The sequence below is a fragment of the Gopherus evgoodei genome, unplaced genomic scaffold (genome assembly GCF_007399415.2).
Source record: "Gopherus evgoodei ecotype Sinaloan lineage unplaced genomic scaffold, rGopEvg1_v1.p scaffold_36_arrow_ctg1, whole genome shotgun sequence".
Lineage (NCBI taxonomy): Eukaryota > Metazoa > Chordata > Testudines > Testudinidae > Gopherus > Gopherus evgoodei.
The window spans coordinates 1,151,896-1,167,874 of record NW_022060038.1 but is presented as its reverse complement, the minus strand read 5'-3'; the positions used below and the strand labels follow the sequence as shown (position 1 = coordinate 1,167,874).

General features: G+C 45.1%; 1 pseudogene; it reads left to right on the top strand.

Annotated features, from left to right (window-relative positions):
- Window positions 1-13,919: 13,919 nt before the first annotated feature.
- Window positions 13,920-14,866, top strand: LOC115641884 (annotated as a pseudogene).
- The last annotated feature ends 1,113 nt before the right edge of the window (window positions 14,867-15,979 follow it).

The following is a 15,979-nucleotide window of genomic DNA, read 5'->3' as shown; positions in this document are numbered from 1 at the left end:
TCCAAAATGTCTGTTAGTCTATAAGGTGCCACAGGACTCCTCGCTCCTTTAACAGATCCAGACTAACACGGCTACCCGTCTGGTACTTGATGCCATGCAAGGCACTGCATTTAGCCATATGGAGTGGAAATCCATCAACCTCATGAAGAAACTTGCACAAATACAGACAGACTTAAAGGTTCATATCAATCAAGATAACGTTTTTTTTCTGGAGAAAGACGAGTCTTCAGGAGAGGACGAGAAGACTGCAAGGCAGTAAAAAATAAAAGCATTATTCTGGCATGGAGGAAACCAGACAGGGTTGGAAATCTCAGTGGAGGAGGTCCAGAAATGCAGAGTGTGTGTGTGGGGGGGGTGGGGGCGGGATGTAGTATCCAGTTCACAATGGAACTGAGTACTGAAACCAGGTGAAACAGTGAATGAAAGTCCTGCCTAGCACAGAACAAAGAGGCGTAACATTTAATGAATACAAGAGACAAGCCAAGAAGCGCCGAGTAGACACTGAATAGGACTAAACTATGTACATCATAGATTTTTGCCTTTTGTTTCATAATACATTTTATTTAGATAACCCTTTTGCTGATTTTTAAAGTCTTACATAAACAGGACAGGTGAAATCTGATCATGTAAAACAACCATAAACACATGAAAAGACCTAGGTTTACAATTTATGATTAAAACTCTACTATCTACACAATATACCTAGACATAAAATGTAAAAACTTCTGTTAATGTTAAAATATCTTAGAAACAGTAGCCAATCAGTTGTTTTAATTGTCATATTTGAATTCAGCACATCAAAATACATAATAAATATCACATTTTATATCTGAAGCAGACGACTTCTCAAAAATTGTAGACCAGTGTTATCAATAGAGGTGAAATCATCATTTCTGTATTTTTCATAGAATCTCAGGGTTGGAAAGGACCTCAGGAGGTGTCTAGTCCAAACTCCTGATCAAAGCAGGAACTATCCCCAGACAGCTTCTTACACCATTTCCCTAAATGGCCCCCTCAAGGATTGAATTCACAACCCTGGATTTAGCAGACCAATGCTCAAAACACTGAACTATCCCTCCCCCAGTGTTTGAGTACAGTAGTCTCCACTTCCCTTTTGTTTGTCTGTCTAATCTCTGTCTGGTTCTGTGATTGTTTCTGTCTGCTGTATAATTAATTTTGTTGGGTGTGAACCAATGAAGGTGGTGGGATATAATTGGTTAAATAACCATGTTACAGTATGTTAGGATTGGTTAGTTAAATTTCAGTAAAATGATTGGTTAAGGTGTAGCTAAGCAGAACTCAAGGTTTACTATATAGCAGGAGTAGGCAACCTATGGCACGCGTGCCAAAGGCGGCTCATGAGCTGATTTTCAGTGGCACTCACACTGCCGGGTTCTGGCCACCATTCTGGGGGCCTTTGCATTTTAATTTAATTTTAAATGAAGCTTCTTAATCATTTTTAAAACCATATTTATTTTACATACAACAATAGTTTAATTATATATTATAGGAAGAGACCTTCTAAAAACGTTAAAATGTATTACTGGCACGCAAAACCTTAAATTAGAGTGAATAAATGAAAACTCAGCACAGCATTTCTGAAAGGCTGCCCACCCCTTCTATATAGTCTGCAGTCAATCAGGAAGTAAGGGGTGGAACTGGAATCATGTTTTGCTAAGGGGGGGGATTGGAACAGGGACACAGGCAAGGTTCTGCGGTGTCAGAGCTGGGAAGGGGGACACTGAGGAAAGAATTGGAATCATGCTTGCTGGAAGTTCACCCCAATAAACATTGAATTGTTTGCACCTTCGGACTTTGGGTATTGTTGCTCTCTGTTCATGCAAGAAGGACCAGGGAAGTGAGAGGATGAAGGAATAATCTCTCTAATACATTGGTGCCGTGACTCGGATGCAGTGCTTCCGACAAGTGACTCATAGCCTGTAAGTCCCCCTCCCCAACCGTCCGTGCAGCTGCTTGGAGGGGATATGGTCAACTCTCGTGATGGTAGTTGTGGGTTCTGGCAAGCCAGGGTAAAGAATTTTTTGGATAAATGGATAAAGAAGAACCAGGGTCCATACCAGGTGCAGGGGTCAGCCTGGGATGAGACTGAAAAAAAATGAGGGAAGTGTCAGGGGACCCAGAGGGATAGGAGGTGGCTGAGAAGCCCACCCTCCTTTGGTATATGGGTAGTGGAAGAATGTCCCTGCCCATGGGGACTGGATGCCTTCCAGGGAAAGGAGGCACTTCAATCCACTTGTGAGAGGTTTGAAGTAAGGGCAGCATTATGGAAAGCTGCCAGTAACCTTTCAAGTTTGGTGCTGTTTCAGCAGGGGCTGCTGCAGTGTTGTACATTAGTTAGGGTAGTTAAAGATCATTTGGCACAACAGGTTTTAGAGTCAGAAGCAGAGTTAACAGACCAGCTTTAGAGATAGGAGCTGAGACTTGGTCCTGGGGGAGTGGAGGGAAAAAGCAAAGGTTGCAAAGTGGCAGGGTTTGCAGGAGCATGTAACAACCCCCAGTCTTCTCCCAGAACCAGGATGAGAACCTGGGGGTAGGGGTTCCCAGCTGTTTCAACCAGGGAGCCTACTCTTGGCTCAGAGCTAACTATGTCCTTCACTTCTTTTCCTTCTTCTTTCTCTCAGTGAACTTAATTTGCTGCTGGTAGCCTGTACTTTAAACTGCCCTAACAGGCTTAACTGGTATCTTTCCATCTCTTCCCCTCTGCTCCCCCCGCCTTTCCACACTTTTGTTTTTCTGATGTTTCAATGGAGGGTACTTTGGATACTTATGTGAAATGTTTTTGTTTTTGTTTTGTTTGGGACAAAGGATGAGAGAGGTCTGCCGTATTCCTGGAATTTTTGAAGTAAAAGATCCGTGGGCAGCCATATAGACAAATGTTTTACTGCCTTTTGAACAGTCTCAAGGTAAAGACAGCACAGGTTAAGGCAGCTGTGTGGCAATGATTGTACTTGGTGGCTGAGTTGTTACAGACAAATTGCACCATCTGAAAGAACTAAATGTAGGAGTAAGTGATTTAAAGAAGTAAGTGACCTATTCGGGCTCCAAAGGAGCCACAAGTGGTTGTGATCTCTTTTTCAGATCTGTGTGTGTTTTGGAGCAGGAAATGAAAGTGGAAAGTCATCAGAACTCGGAGGGAAGTGGAACATGTCCCTTTTAAGACAGTCTCTGAGCTGCTGATAGCTTTGGATCCAAAGGCAAGCCAAGAAAGCCTCTGTGTGGATGCAAATTACCTAGCTGACAGAAGAAGGTGGAAACTGCCCATAAGTGGCAGCACAAAGAACCTGCAAATAATGAATACATCTGGTCAGCAAAAAAGCTACTAGAAGACTCAGATTATGGCCCTCCAGAAAAGAGAGGTGAAAAAGCAAATCAAACCTGAAAATAAGGGGGACAGGTTAACCCTAAGAGGAGTATGTGTGTGTTGTACAAGAGGGGAAACTGAGGCATACCACCTCATGAATTTCATAAATGACCAGTGAATGGAGTAATTCACTAGCCTGACTATAGAACAAAATAAAGACAGCCTGGAGGTAATTCTTCTGTTTTTCCTGCAATTAACAAGGACTTTTTTAAAAGGAATTGGTTTTATAATTATTAAGCAATAATCTGTCCCCACCAGGGGGGTGGAAATTGTTTCTTTTGTTTTGCAGACACTCTACAAGCATGCTGGTGCCAGAGGAAGAATAACGCAGAATACCAGGGATCTATGTTTTATGTTGTTTGTCTGTAGTGTTTATCTTGTTACTAGCATTGTTGTGTTTCAATGAACAGAAAACCTTGGTGACATGGGTGGGGGATGGCTTCAAAAGGCTGACCTGGGGAGGAAGAGGGAGATGTGTGCGTGAATGCAAAATGCTCAGCTAGGAGGCCAGCACCACTGTAATAGCTACCATGGTGCCTGGAAATAGAAACCCTATGGGAATAATAAGAAGGGGAGGCGCTCGCTGGGAATCAATGGAGGGGTGCGTAAAATGGTGTAAATCCAGAGAAGATGTTTGACTGTGCCCCTCTCCTATGACTATGGAGGAGCAGGATCAATGGCCTATGGCAAGGGGTGGACAATTGGGTGTACTGGGTATGAAGAGTTTTGCTGTAAATTTACATATTACTGAGGGCACAATTATACCAGCCCCCAACCAAACTACACACGTCTACACGCTGCTCTCTGGACTTTGGTGCACAAATGGATCTGTAAATCTTATTGCTGTGAATAATCAAACCGGGGCATACTGCCTGATTCCATACCACCTGGTTAACTTGGTTTGGACAATGACCCATTTCTCTCTGGATATTCAGTGGGCTTATGATATGGACAAAAGCACATAAAACCTGCAGGGGCAGCTTGTTGCAACTGCCAGCAACTGGACACACTAAGATCTTGACCCTGTTGAAGGAGGAGAAACAGCGTTTTGGTGGAGGCCAGGATGTCGGACTGTACTGCAGTGGTCAGGCCTCTCAGTGTTGCTGTGGATTATCATAGCAGCTGGTGTATTGTTAACTGTATTTGTGTTACGTTGCATATGGAAACGATCACGGGGGAACAACCCCCTAGAAAACAGCCACTATTATAACCTATAAGTAATGTAGTACGTCCTCCCCCTTAGTGCACTAGACAACCCGGACACAACCTTCTCAGGCCCAATATAATGGGGAGTCTGGACACTAATTGGAATACGTGTGGTCTGCCCGTATGAGAGACGGTGCAGGGCACTGTACTACACAAGGGGCAGTGGGACAAAAGGAATATCAGCACCTTCCACCTTGGTGCCTGGCCCTATCAGGAAATGTGTCACCATATGTCCTGTGCTTTTCCAGGGATACCTGGGAAGGAAGATCCCAAAGGGGGGGAAAAATGGGGTGTGGAGTGTTAGGGTATAGATATTCAGGCCTGTCAGCAAAGGCCTATACTTTAAGTGTATGTTTATCACTTAGCTAGTTATAGAGGTATAAAAGAAAGGCCTTTACTCAAACAATGATTTTTGTTTCTTTCTCACTGTGAGGCCCTGTTCTTAAGCTAAGGCCTTTGGCTAAGCAGCAGAGGCAGCCATAAGCTGGGAAGTGAATGGTCACATCCTCACATCTCAGACTAGTCACATTGAAATACGGTGCTATTGGGCTGTTAGGAATACAATCCTGTCCTGATATTCCATCACCTCCAGAGAAAGGGAAGAGCCTAGAAGATGTAAAAGGAAACTTAGTTTGATAGCATCCTGTCTGGCAAGAACTCACTTATCAATAGCTGGGATGTGAAATCCTCATTTCTATATTGTTCTATCACTGTAGTCTCTACTTCCCTATTTTTTGTCTGTATAATCTCTATCTGGTTCTGTGATTGTTTCTGTCTGTTGTATAATTAATTTTCCTGGGTGTAAACCAATGAATGATGTGGGATATAGCTGGTTAAATAACCATGTTACAATACGTTAGGGTTGGTTAGTTAAATTTCAGTAAAATGATTGGTTAAGGAATAGCTAAGCAGAACTCAAGTTTTCCTATATAATCTGCAGTCAATCAGGAAGTAAGTGGGGGGGAAAGGGAACAGGGAATGGGGGTGGTAGAATTGGAATCATGTTTTGCTAAGGGGTGGGAACGGGAACAGGGACACAGGCAAGACTCTGTGGTGTCAGAGCTGGGAAGGGGGACACTGAGGAAGGAAACTGGAATCATGCTTGCGGGAAGTTCACCCCAATAAACATCAAATTATTTGCATCTTCGGACTTGGGGTATTGTTGGTCTCTGTTCATGCAAGAAGGACCAGGGAAGTGAGAGGGTGAAGGAATAAGCCTCCTAATAGCGTTATCCCCATGTTATTGATGGATTGAGCCACGCAGAAGTAAAGTGATTTACCCAAGGCCACCCAACGAGCCAGTGGCAGAGTTGATAATAAGCACCGGGAGTCCTGACCCCACAGCACCACTGCTCTGGCCATGCACTGGCATTGGTCCTCTGCATTGTGTTCTCTTAAAATCATACAATATTAGGGTTGGAAGAGAACTCAGGAGGTCATCTAGTCCAAAGCAGGACCAACACCAACTAAATGATCCCAACCAGGGCTTTGTCAAGCTGGACCTTAAAAACCTCTAAGGAAGGATTTTCCATCACCTTCCTAGGTAACCCATTCCAGTGCTTCACCACCCTCCTAGTGAAATAGTGTTTCCTAATATCCAACCTAGACATCCCCTACTGCAACTTGAGACCATTGCTTCTTGTTCTATTATCTGCCACCACTGAGAACAGCTGAGCCCCATCCTCTTTGGAACCCCCTTTCAGGCAGTTGAAAGCAGCTATCAAATCCCCCCTCATTCTTCTCTTCTGCAAGCTAAACAACACCAGTTCCCTCAGCCTCTCCTCATAAGTCATATGCCCCAACGATTCTCTCCAGTATGTCCTCATCCCTTCTGTAGGGGGAGGGACCAAAACTGGATGCAATAGTCCAGGTGTGGCCTCACCAGTGCCAAATAGAGGGGAATAATCACTTCCTTTGATCTGCTGGCAATGCTTCTACTAATGCAGCCCAATATGTCATTAGCTTTCTTGGCAACAAGGGCACACTGCTGACTCAAACCCCGATTCTTCTGCACTGTAATCCCCAGATCCTTTTCTGCAGAACGGCTGCTTAGCCAGTCGGTCCCCAGCCTGTAGAGGTGCCTGGGATTCTTCTGTCTTAAGTGCAGGGCTCTGCACTTGTCCCTGTTGAACCTTATCAGGTTTCTTTTGGCTCAATCCTCTAATTTGTGTAGGTCCCTCTGTATCCTATCCCTACCCCCCAGCTTATCTACCTCTCTCCCCCAGTTTAGTGTCATCTGTGAACTTGCTGAGGGTGCCGTCTATCCCATCATCCAGTCATTAATAAAGATGTTGAACAAAACCGGCCCCAGGACCGACCCATCTTGCTTGTTTACCAGGGACCACATGCATAGAGAGCCTGTGCCTAAGGTCACCCTGTATGTCCGTGGCTGAGCTGGGACCCTTCACTCCAAGTTTCCTGGTCTCTGCGGATGCTTTGTCTCTAGTTAAATGTCTTGGGCCAAATCCTCATCTTATAAGCTCCTTCCGGCAGGGTCTGTTTCTCCTTCAGTGTTTGCGAAGGGCCCAGCACAAGGGGCCCTGAACTTGAGCAGGGCCTCTGGAAGCATCCACAACACAATTAATGATCACAAATAATTAACACACTAATCCAGCCAAATCAGAGCCTCCCCCTCCCTTTGCCTTCAGCTACAGACGAAGGTCAAACCATTCTTGCCAGGTACAGAGCATTAGTAACTTGAATGCAGGTGAATACGGCGTCCCTATTGCCCTTGGAAGGAGAATTCATTCAGTCTCATTTCAGTGCTTAAAACCTCGGTGCTCCGCACTGGAGAAATACCCCAGAGGAGCCAGAGGAGCATGCAGAAAGTTCAGCTGTGGGAATCCAAGCACCTTCCAGTCGGGACAGTGCTGGGAAGACAGACTCAGCCTGGAACATTCGATTTCAATTCCACCTGGGAGAGACTGGGAGGAAATGAAGCAAGAGAGAGAGAACAAACCCAATGCAAACATTAATCCAATCTATATCCTGCCTGTAGCCACACACACCCTTGTTCCATGGCAGCTTTGGGGGGAGGGAGGCCTCTGTCCCCAGGCAGGCCCCCAGCTGCCCTCTCTCCACAGGAACATTCTGTTGGTGTTGCTTTTTTCTAAGTCTGTTCTCCTGAAGCGACCCCAGTGACTGTGATGCGTTGGCAGGTTTCTGAAGGGCAGTGGAAGTGGAGTCCCGGAGTTCACACCTCAGAGGAGCAGGGAGCTCATAAACAGCAGCTAGTTGTGAAAAACTCAGATTCCCCTTGACAGGATGGCAATGGCTAAAGACTCCCTCTTCCAGCCTTTCCTCTTCATCCCACCGAATGAACAGCCCCTGCCAGAGCAGGAGTCCATTTCCCTCCCGGTGTGATGGAGAGATCATGGTTACGGCAGGGAACTCAATATGCCTGGGTTCTGTCTGTCATCCTACCACTCAATCTCTGTGTGACCTTGGCCAAATAATGTCTCCCCATACCTCAGTTTACCTATCTGTTTAATGGGGCATGACCATAGTGAGTTTCCTTTGCTAGGTGTTGTGAAGGTCCTTCAATGAAAGTTGCTGCACAGTATGATGAGAGTTACTGGGGAGAATTTCTGATCTCTGATCCCTTAGTAACAGCCCTGTGTGCCTGCAGAAAGTGCCTGTGTCTCCCCTCAGGTATCTTCCTATAGATGTGTCTCTTTAGTATCTACCCATCCCACCTGGGACTTACAGGGTATCAGACACTATGAAGTTTAAAGCATTATCCCTAGTTTTCCTACTAATCAACTATAATTTTTAAATATGCACAAATGCACAGAGCAGCCAATTCTTCTCTGACTCAGCGCAGAGCCCAAGAGTTCTCATTTCCCTTTGGAAAGGTCACTTAATTATTGTTTACTCCTAAAGTTGGATAAAGAACCAAGAAGCCCAGACAGGCTAGTCTTCAGCCTGTTTATATTCAGATGCTCACTTTTCCTCTAGAGACTCCTCAAACCCCCCTGGGATTGCACAGAGCTATATTATAAATGGAGCACGTCTCTGTGTCAGCTCTCGGCGTGGGATGTTGCTGCAGATGCTGGAGTGAGAGAGGTGTGGGACACGGCTACCTGAGGGGGATTCCCTGGGAAGACACTTCTTGTTAAGGATTCACAGGTACCCACTTCTTGCTGAGGAGCTCACCTGCGTGACAAACCCAGTACAACATGGATGTGATGCGACAGAGAATAGGCCTGTGGTCCTTTCCACTCTGCACAGCCATTAAACATCCAAGGGCCTTTGCCACAGGGGATGAGTTCGCTTCAGTATCATGGGTTAAAATGTCCCTCTGCTGTGCCCTCCCGGGCTGATGGCCTCCAGCCCAAGGTGGCTGCATTTCAATGCCACAGTAGACTTTTCAGGATGAAAGGTGTTAGCAGATGGACAATACAAGGCCAAATTCTGAGGCCCTGGCCCATCATTCACCCAGACCCCACTGAGGCAAAACTCCCTTTGGAGTAAGAACTGAGTAAAGACCTCGGGAGCCAGCTGTGTGTTAATGCACAGACACTGTCACCTTGTCCTCCTTTTGCATTTCAGGGCTCCGGTTGTTAACGGGGGAGCGGGGGCTGTTCCCTGACTTTAATCTCCATGGAGGTGCTTGGGCTCCTCACTCGAACAATTATATGAATGTTTCAGCATGGGCAACACATCTTTTCTCCTAGCTGCATTTAAGAAGTCAGCTCAAACGTTATGCTGGAAACTCAAAAAACAATTCAGCCGGAAGCAAACATCCGGCATGTGAAATTTCAGTCCAATTTTTTAAAGTTTGGCAAATTTATAAGCAACTTAAAATGAGGTCTCCTAATTGAAGATGTTAGACACCCTTAACCAACGGTGGTGCTGTGCCACCAGCACCTTATACAATGGCCAATCCATTTGTGAATCCCTTGTGTTTGACTAAGGCCTGGTCTAAACTGGCATTTTATATCATAGAATCCTAGAGACATATGAGGAGAAGGAACCACAAATGTTAGCTAATCTGCCCCCCTGCCAAGGTGCAGGATTTGTTGTGTCTAAACCATCCAGGACAGATGACTGTCCAGCCTCCTTTAGAAAACCTGCAGTTAAGCAGCCTCCATGATTTCCCAAGGCATCTGTTCCATTGTCCTTCTGTTCCTACATTTAGGCAGTTTATGCTGAGGTTTAATCTAAATCTGCTATGCTGTAGTTTGAACCCATTGCCTCTTGTCCTGCCCTTTGTGGCAAGAGTGAACATCTTTTCTCCATCTTCTTTATTTCAGAGTGATAGCCGTGTTAGTTTGTATTAGCAAAAACAGTGAGGAGTCCTTTTGGCACGTTAGAGACTAATACATTTATTTTGGAATAAGCTTTCATGGACTAAAACCCACTTCATCAGATGCATGAAGTGAAAAATACAGCAAGCAGAGTATGTATTCCAACACATGAAAAGATGGAAGTTGCCTTACCACGTGGGGGTTCAGTTCTGACAAGCCAATTAAATTAAGGTGGATGTGACCTATTTTCAACAGTTTAGAAGAAGGGGTGAATACCAAGTGAGGGAAAATTACTTTTGTAGGGCTAACGAGGCCAATGCAATCAAAGTGGCCCATTTCCAACAATTGACAAGAAGGTGTGAGTATCAGCAGAGGGAAAATTACTTTTGGTGGTGACCCATCCACTCCCAGTCATTATTCAGGCCTAATTTGATGGTGTCCAGTTTGCACATTAATTCCAGTTCTGAAGATTCTTGTTGGAGTCTGTTTTAATTTTGTTGTTGAAGAACTGCCAGTTTTAAGTCTGTCATTGAGTTTTCCAGAGAGATTGAAATGCTCTACTACTGGTTTTTGAATGTTACAATTCTTGATGTCTGATTTGTGTCCATTTATTCTTTTGCATAGAGACTGTCCGGTCTGGCCAATATACATGGCAGAGGGGCATTGCTGGCACATGATGGTGTATATCACATTGGTAGATGTGCAGGTGAACTAGCCCCTGAATGTTTGGCTGATGCGGTTAAGTCCTATGATGGTGTCCCTTGAATAAATATGCTGACAGAGTTGGAAATGGGGTTTGTTGCAGGGATTGGTTCCAGGGTTAGTGTTTTGTTGTGTAGTGGCTGGTGAGTATTTGCTTCCGGTTCGGAGGCTGTCTGTAAGCAAGGACTGGCCTGTCTCCCAAAGTCTGTGAGAGTCAGTGATCATCCTTCAGCACTGGTTGTAGATCCTTGATGATGCGCTGGAAAGGTTTTAGTTGGGGGCTGTAGGTGACGGCTAGTGACGTTGTGTTACTTTCTTTGTTGGGTCCATTGTGTAGCAGTGACTTCTGGGTACCCTTCTGGCTCTGTCAATCTGTTTCTTCACTTCCTCGGTTGGGTACTGTAGTTTTAAAAACGCTTAGTAGTGATTCTGTAGGTGTCTCTGTCCGAAGGATTGGAGCAAATGAAGTTGTATCTTAGAGTTTGGCTGTAGACAATGGATCGTGTGGTGTGTCCTGGATGGAAGCTGGAGGCATGCAGGTAAGTATAGGGGTCAGTAGGTTTCCTGTATGGGGTGGTGTTTATGTGACCATCGCTTATTTGCACTGTAGTATTGAGGAAGTGGATCTCTTGAGTGGACTGATCCGGGCTGAGGTTGATGGTGGTGTGGAAATTGTTAAAATCCCGGAAGACTGCTGCCATGTCCCTCTCAGTCTCCTCTTTTCCAAACTAAACATACCCACTTCCTTCAGCCTTTGCTTATATGGCTTGAATTCTCTCCCTTTCATCATGTTTGTCGCTCGCCTCTGGTAATTTCCAGTTTCTCTACATCCTTCCTATACATTTGTGACCATGTTAGACACAGTTCTCGATCCGTGGCTGAACCAGCACCCAGTGCATCGGCACTATCACCTCCTTTGACTTGCACGTGATGCCTCGGCTAATGCATCCAAAAATTACATGTTATTTTTCTTGCAACAGCAAAAAAATCTACACCCCTGAGAGATGTAGCTATACCAACCTAACTGCGATATAGTTGGCATGTGGTCAACAGAAGAATTTTTCAGTCCACTTAACTACCACCTCTTGGGGAGGTGGATTACCTGTGTGGATGCAAAACCCCCTGCCATAGGTGTAAGTGATAAGGAAGAACCTCTATAGCATTTTAAGTGTAGACAAGTCCTCAAGCAGATCTTCCAGAAAAAAACATCCAGTCTGGATCTACAGACATGCGGAGTTGGAGAATTCACCACTTCCCTCTGCAGTTTGTTCCAGATGTTAATCACCCTCAGTGCTAAAAATTTGGCCCTTACTTCCAGCTGCTATTTGTCTGGCTTTATCTTCCAGCCATTGGGCCTTGCTCTGCATTTCTCAACCAGATTACAGAGTCAGTTATTTGTGTTTGTGTGTGTTTATATATTGCTTCCCCCCACAACTCCTGCTTTCACCTTGCTACTGAACACAGTTTTTAGCCAAAGTTGTTCACGCTCTTGACTGAGGAATTGTGGCTTCCAAGCTGTCTAATAATCTCTTTGTAAAGAACACCCAATTCTCATTCACATATTTCTCTCAAAATTTTTCCTCCCAATCAGTTTTGTTGATAATTTGCTTCACCTTAGAAGAATTAGCCCTTTTGAAACAAAAAGTGTCCATAGATGTTAATGGTTGGGAACTGTTCTCTGTTTGTCCATTTGAATGTAATCAGACCCATTCATTATTTTCCTTTCCTCTATCATAAGCCCCCTTCTTTGTATCTTCTGTAAACTAAACAGTCCCAAACTTTTCAGTCTGCATATGGCAGCCTCCCCCATTCTCATAGCCTGTCTCAGAAATCCCCTTTCTACCTGCTATATCCTTTATAGAGACTTAGTGACCAGATCCAGAGCAGGATTTTCTCCATCCCATTCCTTAGGCATCCCATAGACTCATAGACTCATAGACCAGAAGGGACCAATATGATCATCTAGTCTGACCTCCTGCACAAGGCAGGCCACAGACACCCTACCCATCCACTTTTATAACAACCCCTAACCCAGGACTGAGTTATTGAAATCCTCAAAATTGGTCTGAAGACCTCAAGCTGCAGAGAATCCACCAGCAAGCGACCCGTGCCCCACGTTGCAGGGGAAGGCGAAAAACCTCCAGGGCCCCTGCCAATCTGCCCTGGAGGAAAATTCCTTCCCGACCCCAAATATGGCGATCAGCTAAACCCTGAGCATGTGGGCAAGAGTCACCAGCCAGCACCCAAGAAGGAATTCTCTGCAGTAACTCAGTTCCCATCCCATCCAACATCTCCCCGCAGACCATTGAGCAGACTTATCTGGTGATAATCCAAGATCAATTGCCCAAATTAAACTATCCTATCATAACATCCCCTCCATATACTTATCAAGCTTAGTCTTAAAGCCAGATAAGTCTTTTGCCCCCACTACTTCCCTCGGAAGGCTGTTCCAGAACTTCACTCCCCTAATGGTTAGAAACCTTCGTCTAATTTCAAGTCTAAACTTCCTAATATCCAGTTTGTATCCATTCTTCCTCGTGCCTACATTAGTACTAAACTTAAATAATTCCTCTCCCTCCCTAACGTTAACCCCCCTGATATATTTATATAGAGCAAGCATATCCCCCCGCAGCCTTCTTTTGGCCAGGCAAAACAAGCCAAGCTCTTTGAGTCTCCTTTCATAAGGCAGGTTTTCCATTTTCTTTGTTTTGACCACTGCTATGAATGATGCCCAGGTCTTTCCTCTGAGGTGTCTTCTAGTTGGGATGTTTCTCTCTGGTACGTGTTTGTTAAAACTTTGTTTTTCTTTCCACTCTCAGATTTTGAGCAACTGAGTGAATGGGGAACTCCCTTTAGCATGGACTCTCTAGCCTGGCTTTCATTGCATTAAGGAACAATGATGGATAACCAATATTCACACTCTTGTTTCCTTTTGGTGCCTATTAAGGTTTAGTTGGGAATTGGCCCTGCTTTGAGCAGGGGGTTGGACTAGAAGACCTCCTGAGATCCCTTCCAACTCTGATATTCTATGATTCTATGATTCTAAGGTTTCCCACACAAGGATGTACAGGAATTATTGAGGCGGGGGGGCACCATAAAATATGGAATTGGCATTGATAGGGTCATGTGTTCACAATTAATTTACCTGAATAATGAAAATGTCATTTTTCAGTGTGTGAAGAGCAACCAATCTGTTTCATCCATTAGAAAAACCTCCAACGGTACATTTAATGTCTCAAATTAACATTGTCTCTCCATACAGACATTTATACTGCGAGCATCACCCTAGACCCTGGGCACATGCTGGAAGTCAAGGGAACGTATAGTACCTTCAGGAGACACCGTTCTGTCTCAGAGTTGGACACCTCCTCTTCTATTCCATGTCAGATTCCAACACAACTGCTTTCAAGAACCCCTCCACCTTCATCCTGCTGGGCATTCCTGGGCTGGAGGCAGCCCACATCTGGATCTCCATCCCCTTCTGCACCATGTACACCATAGCCATCTTGGGGAACTTCACCATCCTGTTCATCGTGAAGACAGAGCCGAGCCTCCATGGCCCATGTACTATTTCCTCTGCATGCTGGCCGTCACTGACCTGGTCCTGTCCTCTTCCATCCTGCCCAAAATGCTGAGCATCTTCTGGTTCAATTCCAGGGAGATCAATTTCAGTGCCTGCCTCACCCAGATGTACTTCATTCACTGCTTCTCAGGGATGGAGTCTGGGATCTTCATAGCCATGGCTCTGGATCGCTATGTGGCCATCTGCAACCCCCTAAGACATTCCGCCATCCTCACAAACCACTTTGTGGCCAAGATCGGCCTGACCGTGCTGCTGCGCAGCTGCCTGCTTATACTGCCCATTCCTATCCTGGCGAGGCAGTGGCCATATTGCAGAACCAACATCATCCCCCAACCATACTGCGCACACATAGCCATGGTGAATCTGGCCTGCGCCGACACCCGCATCAGTAGTTACTATGGGCTCTTTGTGCTATTCTGTGTGATGGCTCTGGATGTGATTTTTATCACCATGTCCTATACCCAGATCCTCAGAGCCATCTTCAGCCTCCCTACAAAGGACGCCCAGCTCAAGACTATTGGGACCTGCAGCTCCCATCTCTTTGTCATTTTATCCTTTTATATACCAGGTCTCTTCTTCTTCCTCAGGTACCGGTTTAGCCAGAATGTGCCTGGGCATTTCCATGTTCTCATTGCCAATGTGTACCACTTGATACCCCCCATGCTAAATCCCGTCATCTATGGAGTGAGGACGAAAGGGATCCGAGGCAGGCTGCTCCGTCTCTTTACTCATGAAGGAGCCTAAACTTTTCTCCTGCTGCTCTGTCCATCAGACTGAACTCTGTGCAGAGCTGGCTGGTGACATGATGCTTGGCCTCCTTCCATGAATCACTGACTGGACAGTCAAAGTGACATTAATCAGTTTCCTGGCCTTACTGTGCTGTGTCAACCTGACAAACTGAGGAATCGGTCTGCGTACAAATCACTGACTTACAGGATTAGAATCATTCTAGTTGCTGGTAACTGCACTGCTGAGGCCATGTGCCCTTGTCATAAACAGATAGCTAAGGGTTAATGTCTCCTTCACCTATAAAGGGTTAACAAACAGTGATCTGCCAACACCTGACCAGAGGACCAATCAGGAGACAAGATACTTTCAAATCTCGTGGAGGGAAGTCTTTGTTTGTGGGTTTGGGGTTTGGCTTTGTTCTCTCTGGGTCCTGGATGGGGCTAGAGGTGCAACCAGGTTCTGACAATCTCTCTGCTACAGTCTCTTATCTATTCAGAATTGTAAGTAAGAAAAGGCGGTCATAGTCTTTTAATTTGTTTTTTTTCATTTGCATATGTGTACTTTCTGGAAGTAGCTTAAATTGTGTTTCTGCTGGAGAAAGTTTCTTTCTATTGTTTATAAGTTGAAAGACCCTGTAACTGTTTACCATCTAAAGTGCAGAGATAAACCTTTTACTTTTTCTTTCTTTTTTATTAAAAGTTTTGCTTGTAAGACCTGTTAATTTTTTCTCCTAGTTAAGGTTCAAGGGAATTGGTGGGAAGAAGGGAAGGATAAATTTTCTCTTTGTGTTAGATTCATGCAGCTTGAATTTGTAGTGCCTCTGGGTGAGGGGGAAGGTAACACTTCTCTTGGTGTGGTGATTCAAGAAGTTGAATCAGGTGATCTCCTAGTGTTCCCAGGGCGGGAAGAAGGGAGGGGGAAGGGAATGGTTTATTCCCCTTTGTTGTGAGACTCAGGGAATCTGGGTCTTGGGGTCCCCAGGGAAGGGTTTGGGGGAGACCAGAGTCTATCAGGCACTCTACTCTAAGTCCTGATTGGTGGCAGCCTGTCAGATCTAAGCTGGTAATTAAGCTTAGGGGAATTCATGCTAGTACCCATATTTTGGACGCTAAGGTCCAGATTTGGGAA